The sequence below is a fragment of the Setaria viridis genome, chromosome 3 (genome assembly GCF_005286985.2).
Source record: "Setaria viridis chromosome 3, Setaria_viridis_v4.0, whole genome shotgun sequence".
NCBI lineage: Eukaryota > Viridiplantae > Streptophyta > Magnoliopsida > Poales > Poaceae > Setaria > Setaria viridis.
Genome location: NC_048265.2, coordinates 23,108,533 through 23,118,719, shown reverse-complemented (window position 1 = coordinate 23,118,719; position 10,187 = coordinate 23,108,533).

The following is a 10,187-nucleotide window of genomic DNA, read 5'->3' as shown; positions in this document are numbered from 1 at the left end:
GGAATTACCAAGTGGGATGTGAGAGGCTTGGATCCTCTCTTTTATTTATATTACTATATATAACGGGGGAGAACCTGGAGGAGGAGCGGGGAATTCAAAATTTCAGATCCCGCCTTTGTGCTCGGTAGCGAGAGATGAAACTTTTTGGAAACCGCCATGAGACCTAGGTCGCTAGCACGTTGGAAAGCTTGGGACTCAGACTCAAGTGTTAGTGACGTTACGTAAATGGGCGATTCCAGAAGGGAGTCTGGGACAGTCCATGGCATCATGGCATTAATGAGCACTCCATGGATTATCCACCTTTGTAGATTCATGTCTGCAGGATTATCTGACTATTGCATTCCAAATGTGCTTTAGTGCAACAAATTAATTTACTATTTTGACTGTTTATAGGATAAAATACACATTAATAAAACATTAAAACTATAGTGGATCTGGTGGCCTACTAATCTCTACTCGATGTTCATAGCTGGAAGCATGCGTATCTTAATAAGTTCGGGATGGTGGTAACATACGAACACAAAATCCTTTGTGAGTATTCCATGTGACAAGATTAGTGCTATAAAAGACATGCACTTCTCCTTCAATTGGGTGCAGTTAGTCTCAAATACCCATTGTAGAAATGTGGTCACAGTTTCCATGCACGCAAAGTGCAGCTTCAACCGTTCGATGTAGTACGTGTCATTGATTGAGAGTAACACGGGCTAGCCGTTGATAGGGGCTTGGGCTGCAATTGTTGTGCATATGCTTCTACCTACTGATGGAGGTGGAACTTCAATGCAGTTGTCCTCCAGTACTGCAATAGTGCAGGATATGTTTACGTGATCGGAATGGTCCCACACGTGCTCAATCTCATGATGCCCCACGAGGCAGTTAAAGCCATGTTCTAGATTCCCATTCCTGAATAAGTTCCTTTACACCTTGAACTCGAAACGTATCATCATAATCGGTTGGGTCTCCAGCCACCACACGGAACAAGACTCGTACCTACGAGCAAGAATTCACAAGGTTGGCCATGCGAGTGTATATGTGAGGATGTGTATTCATAGCAACGAGAAACCTACCTTTTGCGCATTGTTCATCAAAACGAGGATGACAGAAATTCCTTCTAGTCTTGCTGGTCGGTACCATGGATCATGAATACTCGTAGGATAGCAACGTATCCTCCATTGATGGCCTCCGATCATGAATGTACTAGATTCCTTGTATTGCCCAATAGTTCCTTCTGCTTTTGCTTCCATGCTTGAGACTAAGAAGTCGACTTGCGATGAAGGGAACATGTTAGTGTGTAATGCCATAACTGCAAATGACAGTGATCAACTCATGGATACACTGCCTCTTATATGTGGGAGTGTGTCATTTTGAGATGGCCATTTGTGAACGTCCGTTACCAGTCTTGAATGGACACGTCCCTACAGTGTGCGAATAAGCACGTTGTTCCGACAGTGGTAGTCGTGAATGCCCATTACTAGTCTTTAATAGCCTGTTCTAAAATGCCTTTTCAGTCTTGATTCCTAGCCTTTGGTGGCATTTGGTCTGCCATATTCCGCCTAGGCCTTGTCGCATCAGCTAGTTCAAATTTTTCAGGCTTTGCTGGCATGTGGGAATCATTTAGTGCGAATCCATGCCCTTGGTAGACCTTTTTATCCATGCACCGCACATGAGTTGGATTAGTCATGACATCCTGCACCGTGTTAGACAACGTAAGGACTATCCGACCTTATCGATTTGTGTAACATGGCAACAATTATTCTCATTCTTCAGATGCGGTTGATGCTTATAACTATCACAAATAAATAGTGGCAGCATCTTTCTTACATTAAACTCACCGTCAAAAGGGAACCTGTCACTCATTCACTCATAATCTCGCATGAGTTGTTTTGCAGGAATGTCTTGTGTTGTATGTTGGACATTCCAGTGAAATGTACACATGGACATGTAGGGCTTATCTTGTGACACTTGTTGTCAAGGGAATAGTCCGACAGTCCACCATGGGGTAGACCAAGGTGGTAGATTGTGTGGAGGGGATCGCTACACCTAGACCTAGATGGATGAACACAAGGACATAGGGGACTTTACCAGGTTTGGGCCACCAGATTGGTGTAATACCCTATGTTCTATGCTCGGGGTTGTTTTCTCAGCATGTAGCGTATCGAATATGGCTTGGGTTTTGGGGGGGGGGGGTGGGGGGCTGCCGCCCTTATATAGTCCGGGGGGTAGGGTTACAGATCTGATTCAATCTAATCGTAGTCGGTTACAAGGAAATGTACTACCTTTCAATACAAGTTACCTCTTTACATATTTAAACATGCATATCTGTAACTATATCTCTTGATGCTGATCCTTCATCTTGATCCATACGTCTATCCCGAGTCCGCCTCGCATGGGCTGCAGTAACCTCTTTGGAGGGTGGCTAGGCCCATCCGAGTGGTACCCGGGGGTTATATCCCCCACAGCAGCCCCCGAGCACTTGTTGGCTGAACAACAACCTCGACTGATCCTTTATCTGAGTGATTTTCTTCATTGTCGAGTGGTTTCCATCAAGTTTGAGTGGTTCTCAACTTTCAACCGAGTGGTTCATGCCTGACTCGCGATTGTTGAGAGGTCAAGGAGAGCTCCTCCCCTTGTCTTCTTTATCACGCATGCCAAAATCAAAGTGTATACACTTAGCCCCCGAGCCTTGGGAAGTTTAGAATAAGCTTGCCAAAGGTCTTGATTTGAAGTCTCAATATATCCTTTCTAAGGACTTTCCCACATGCGCGCTGAAGGCGAAGTGCGTACACTTAGCTCCTAAGCCTTGGGAAGTTTAAGCTTGCCAAGGGTCTAAAAAACGAGCCTTTAAGAAACATCACTTTCATCTCTCTAGAGATGAACATATGCCTGCCAGCCCCTGAGCCTTGACTGGGTTCAAAGAAGCTAGCCAAGGGTCTCAGGACAAGAGTTTTTACTAGCCTACAATATTCTCAATGGGTGCATCTCCAGATGTGCATTGGGTGCAGCCCTCGAGACTCAAGTGTATTTGAAGAATCCAATTGAGGCTCTTAAAAGGACCTTTACTACACCTATTATCCCTCCGGGGAGAGGATTCCTTGAATCATTGATATGGTGCAATGCCTATGCCAAGCTCCAGCTTGGGCATCGATTTAGCCTCCAGGCGCACTGCATTCCCAAGGGAAGCCTGCATAGAACGCATGTCAGATTCGCTCTTTTGAATCAAGACAACTTGGCCTTGTGTGGCACATCCCATGAGGAAATCCTCATTCCATATTAGGAACCATACCGAAATAAAATCGAGGATGGGCTATTTAATAACCTGGTCCTCCATGTTCTGAACTCTAGAGTTTGTGTGGCTGTCGTTCCCAAGTGTTCTTAGAAACCCACTAAAATAACATGAATAATTCGAGCTTAAATAAGGCCCATACCTGCGATGGCCCAACTAAGGCCCAGGATAGAGCCTGATTGAAAACCCTAGGTGATCATCGTGAGAAATTGAAGGCAGAGGGTTGTCTCGTGATTTATCACGGTTCCCCGTGCTCGCGGATCCCAGTCAGCCAACCGCGCTGAGGTGGCAAAAGTGACGGGATGAGTGGGTCATGTGCCCCCCTTTTCCGTCCCTCGATGTTAGGCGATGGTGGTTGAGCTTCCGAGGCGTCACGCCACCTCTCTTGAAGGTGCATGCACACGTGCTGCGGGCATTAACCCCACTTTCTCTGCCTCCTCCTTATTGTCCATCTTAGCCACGTGAGCTCTGCCATTTTTCCATCCAGCTACTCCGCCGTGCTCAAGCTCCATGCTTGTGCCCGCCGCCACCTCGAGCCTGTGCCGCACCCCAGATCTGCCACTGCTCCTCCGCCTACTGCCCCTAAGCGTAGCGAGGGCTCATCTGCGCCGCCCTACCCTCTCCAGCCCCCCGGCATCGCAAGGGACAATGGCGCCCAAATCATGCACCAGAGGGAAGAAGGGGAAGGGGAAGAAGGAGGGCGACAAGGAGGCGACATCACCGTTGCGCAACCAGGAGTGGCCGATGTCATGCTCCACGCAGGAGAAACTTGAAGGCCTCCTCTGGGATGGTGTGTTGTTGGATTAGGCAATGGTCGGATGGTGGCTGGCGGCAGGTGAGGAATTCCCTACCCCCAAAACCAATGAGGCCGTGGTATTCGAGTCTTTCTTCTAGTGGGGATTCGTCCTCCTCATGCATCCTTTTCTCCATGGCCTTCTCTACTTCAACAGGATTGAGCTTTGCCACCTCAATCCCAATTCCATCCTCCAAATCTGCATCTTTATTCACCTCTATGAGGCATATATGGGCATCAAGCCCCATTTCAATCTTTTCCACTATTTCTTCCATCTCAAGATCTTCCCCAACAACAAGAAGCCCAAAGTCGTGGGCGGAGCTGAAATCCAACTCCAGGAGAAAATCTCGTAGGAGTACCTCTCGGTTCCGACTCCGACCACGAACAAGGGTTGGCATAACGAGTGGTTTTACACCACCAACCATCATCCTGCCATCCCCTGCAACATCGATGTCCACCCCAAGGTGAGGGGCTGCTGGACTGAGTCCGTCCCGGAGGAGAACATAAGATAGGTGCGGGAATTGGTGGCACTGATCAAGGACTCAAGGACTGTGGCCTCATCGGCATCAGGGTTGTGATCAACTATGTGATATGCCACATCCAGCCGGTAAAGAACCACGCCCATCCGATGTTTCAGTTAATCGGGGACATCGACATGATGCAGGAGGCGTCAGAACCAGCAAGAAAGGAGGACCTTTACCGATGGCTGGAGAAATTCTTTGCTAGCGGTACGAGGGTAACAAGTCGGGGGTCTCCCCCACCTTTCGGCCTGGGAACTCCTCGTCTGAACTTAAGTTTTCCTTTTGCGGTTTATTGTGCCAAAGTAGCATATGCGCCCATTGGGTGCGATGAACATATACTTGTTAACAAATATGTTTCTCTTTTTTTTTTCTTTCAGAGTTGCTGAGCCTTTGTCTTCGCTGCTCCCATCCCTGATCACCCTGAATCCAAGGATACTCTGACTAGGCGGATGAGGAAGCTGAGGGAGGAGAGGGCACGAAAGGCTGCCGCAGAGGCTGTCACTGATAGTGATAGCCCCTAGGCCTCCTCAACGACCTAGGTCGATGCTTCGCCGAGTGGTGGTAGGCGACCCAAGAAGGCGCCAATGGTGCTGTCAAAGAAGCAATGGCGGCTGTCGACACAGGGGAAGGGAGCTGGAAGCATAAGGCTGGACGAGTGCGCTCTACTCCGTCGCCGCCTCATGGTCACTGACGACAAGGACTCGGACAACGAGGGGGCCGTGGCATCGCTAGAGCCGACTGCTGCAAGGACTCCACCCCACATGCCCTCTCCGGTTGCTGCTAGTACTCCCCCAACTCCAGTCCGTACCTCCCCAACTGCTGCCTACGCTTCACTGGCTGTTGCCGGTACTCCCTATGCTCGAGTTGGTACTTATCCGGGTGCTACCCCGACTACGCCGGCTGCTGCCAGTATTCCTCTGGCGGCTGCTGGTACTTTCCTAGTTTGGGTGAGTGCTTCTCCCTCCACCGCGCCTGTGCGAGCGACTATTGCGCCGCCATTTCTTTCGCGATTCAATTCATGCTCACAGGTGCACATCTCTGCACGATGAGTGTTTTCGACCCAATGATTGTGATCACCATCTATTTTTACTTCATGGGCATCTATTTAATTTGTAATTCTAGCTGCAGGGCCCCTTCGGATGCTATTTTTGGGGAGGCCGCGGCTCGTGTGCCTCCGGGCGCGGGGGCTGAGCCAGCACCGAGCTCTGCTCTTGGTGCGGCTTCTCCTCCGGGCATGTTTTGCACTAAGGACCCTGAATCCAAAACTTAAATCGCAATTAGGTCCTCAATCGACTCGAGCAGCCTATGTCACTGAGACTCCATTCTCGTGACCCTACACACTGCTAAAATCTCGTATCAAAATTACCCATCATGTTCATTTGTTCAACAACATTAAAGAACCTCATTAGAGATGGTGTTGATTAACCTGTAACCATTTCCCTTGCCAAGTGATCATTCTATGACTAAGCATGGCTAAGCAATTGCAAGTTTAAGTTATTATAACCCATACTACTCGAGTGACAAGGTAGATGATAATAAAGCAAGGGAGGCCATAATGACAAAAATATAGGTTCTGAAAATGCAATAAGATGACCCATATGCAATCCATAGCGACACATAGTAAAAATTTCATTTCAAAAAGTAGGAGACAAATATGCTTAGCTGCTTGCGTTGGTTCTCTTCGGGCTCAAATCCAACTTTTATGCCGGCCTTGGGCTCAAGGGTCACGTTCTCCGGCAAATCACTTTGTAAAATAATGAAATGCGTGCATGCATTAGAGATGATTCTATGAGTGCAAATGCTCATAAAATGCATGGAAAATAAAATAAATAGTAAGAAGTCAATTGTTAACAGAACAATCTTGCTAAAAACAATACAAAATCATACAAGAATGATGAGAGAAACTATTTTGCACGATAAGCCAAGCAAGCACGAAATTGCAAGACTAAAATCATCTGTTGAGAAACAATTATGAAATAAATTGCACTAACAGAAGATAACAATACAAAATCATGAGAATTGGATTCACATCAAAATTAATTTTTAATGTGAAGATATATAATAAACAAGATAAACTACCATTGAGAGGATTAAATCTAAAAAGACTTGTAAATCAACCAGAAAAGCATCAACATCATTTTTCCAAGATTATATGTGGAAAACAAAGGCTAATAGAAGTGGTTTCAACATTTTATCAGTTTTCGACTAATTATCATGCAAATAACACAATTAAGATAACAAACAAGCATTATATTTAAAACCGCATGAAAACCATAGATTCCACTAACACAAGTTGCAGATCTAGAACATACATGTTAAAGGGAAGCTAACAAAGTTGGTTTCAAAATTTTTTAGACCAACATATGATTTATAAAGCATTTAATGACTTTTAGACAAAATAAATCATAGCACCAACTACAGAACAGTAACATGCAAAACAAACATTTTTGAAATAAATTATATGTCATCAGGAACTCAATAAAATAAGATTCACATTTTTAGCATATTTCTACACATTTCTATGCATTTTCCAAGTTTGTAGCTATTTAAATCTAGGAAATAAATCAAAACCGAGATCAGTTTGTAAAACAACCCTTAGATCTATTGAATCCTTGCACAAAGGTCCCTGAACTTTCCCATAATCCCCTTCTTCTTTTTCCTTGTTCTCACACAACACCTCACGCACACATAGAACAGGCACGCACAAACTTGGCCAGCGCACGGTCTTGGGCCGGCAGCGGTAGGGGGGAGATGGTGCGGTGACGGTGGGGAGAGCGGCGGCGGGACCATGCCCCAAGCCCAAGGGGCTTACCAGCAGTGACACAGGAGGTGAGGAGGAGGGGGCACAGGAGTTGCAGGAAGCGGCGGTGGGTGGCGAACAGTGGTGCTAGTGGGGGAACTTGCTAGGCGGAGGAGAGCGGTCGGTGAATAGCGAAACGGATGCGTGGCGTCACGAGGAAGCTCCAGCTGCAAGGAATTGAGCATTGGCTCACCACCGGCGATGAATCGAATTGGCGATGGTGGAGAGCTTTGGAGCTCGGTGGCACTGGAAATGGTGGGAGGAAGAGGGCAAGGGTTCGGGGGAGGCCAGCTGGGTCCTTAAAAGGGTGAGGAACGGCGAGGGCAGGGGAGGAATTTTGCATGGCGCAGGCCATAGTGGCCAATCCGGGGACAGTCCGCCTGCAAGCACCACCGGTGCTGCCCAACCAGAGACGAGGAGGCACGGGAGAGATGAGGAAGAAGACACTGACACGTGGGCCTGGTCAGGATTAAACTATTCAACTTTCCCCACTCAAATAACCCAGCTACAAGCACCCAAAAATACTCATTTGAAAGATAAAATCACAAAGAACACAATGCCATAAGAATCACCCCAAGAATTGCTCAGGTTTTCAAACAATCGACAAAAGAAAACAGCCAAAATTGAAAATTAAATGAATTTTTAACATAAGGAAACATCACTGAAAAATTAAGTAAATATATAGTAAAATCATCATATTGCATTTAGTATTTAAATAAAATAACAGGAGGTGCAGTTGCATAGCAGAAATCGAAGTTGCTTCACAAGTTTGAATTTCAACAATAAACAACAATTATGTGAACCTAAACAATGCATGGCCAAGATGCTCAATTATGCACAAATGATGCTCATGATGCTCAATTATGCACAAATGATTCTCATGATGCGTGGCGTGTGAAGGTGCCATCTTCAACACAGATTTTCTCACAAGTTTTGAACTATGCGTTTGAATTTCCAAAAATAAAAGTTGGACTTCAAAGTATAGGCTATAACTTTTATAAAAGCCGACATATGAAAAACTCGATGGATTTGGAGATAAACTTGGGAGAAGTTTGGTGGAACTCCGGCAAAAACTGGATTTGAAAATGATTTAATTTAGTCGAACTTCTACTAAATTTTTGAACACCTGCCACTCAAAATTAGAAAAAGTGCTAATTAAAAAAGTTGCTCAATTTGAAGAGATCTACCACTTTTATATTGGCCAAAATTTGAGTTCTTATATAAAATTTGTTTTTACTTTTTGCCCAAGTGAGCATCGTTATAAAGGACTTTAACACTTAGCAACATTTGATGGGCCTTTGATCTTTAGAAATTATTGATTTGTCTCTAATCTCTTTCTTAATTTCTCTTGATCTTGCCCTTAATTACTAAGGATGTCACACTCGGTTGAAACCCTCAGGCACCATGGGCAAAGGGCCAATCATGTCTAGCCTCCATCATGCGATGGGCCAAGAGGGTGGTATGATGATCAACTTGTAGGCAGGGACGTGTTGTTGCTTAGTGAAGAATTGACACCCCTAGCATCGGCGGACTAGCACTTTGGCATCAGCGAGGGCTATAAGCTAATAGAATCCTGCTCTGAAAGCCTTGCCCATGATCGTTCTTGAGGATGCGTGGTTGCCACAGATGCCCTTGCGGATCTCCTCCATATGTCCTTGCCATCTTGCCGTGAGACGCATTTCATGAGTACTCCAGATGACGCGCCTCATCTGTAGAGCTTCTCTCCGACTAGAATGTAATTTTTGCTACGCCGTGAGACTTGCTCTGCTTCTATCTTGTCTAGAGGTAACTTGTGCTCCTTGATGTAGTCGATAAAGGAGGTTCTCCAGTCTACATCGATCATCAAAACCTCCCGGTCTGGTGCATCATGACCTCAATCGATGGTTTTTTATGGTGCCGGCTCCGCTATGGATGGCTTGTGTAGTTCATGGATGAAGACCCCAGCTAGAACTTGAGCACGAGTAGATTCAAGCTTGGACAAGATGCCTGCGGCTACGTTGTTATCACGAGCCATGTGATGGACCTCTAGACTGGAGAACTTGTTCTCTAGCTTGCGTCCTTCCAGGTAGGATGCATCCATGTTGTCCTTGTGATAATCCCACTCGTCGTTGACTTGATTAATGACTACCAGTGAGTCACCATAGACCAACAATCGCTTGATTCCCAGCAAGACTACTAGGAGGAGTCTGTTGTGGCGGAACTACCCAAATTAACTTGGCTAAAGCACACTTAAGCCGCTTAACACACGATCATGTACTTTAAACAAATCAACTTGGTCGTCCGTTAGATTTCATCCGATAAACCACTTATCTCAGGATCGAGAAAGCAAGACTCGCACGAAGGCGAGTGGTTATAGAGATTACAACAGTCCATCTCAATTAAACAAGTGCATCAAATTATTACCACCTCAAGTTTGAAATTCAAGCAAAATTTGCAGAGTTCTCAAATAACAGAAATAACTGAGCGGAAGCTAAATGTCGTTGCAGGATGTCATGACAAAGCCGATCATGACATCAATGATCCTGGTCCTCGCTATCCAAGGAGGGATCCCACTCAACCATCCAACCAGGAGGAAGTTGGGGAGGCCAAGTACCAGTTGCAGCAAGCTCAAGGGTATCAACATCACCTGAAAAGATGTGCCACAACAAGGCTGAGCGACTACGCTCAACAAGACTTAACCGACCGGTGGTACTACTCCACCAACACCTAAACATGCAAGATTTTTGTCTCTGGGGGTTTGTTTTTGCCAAAAGCAACTAGTGTAGGTCCTTACTTTCACCACTTTAGCCGCAA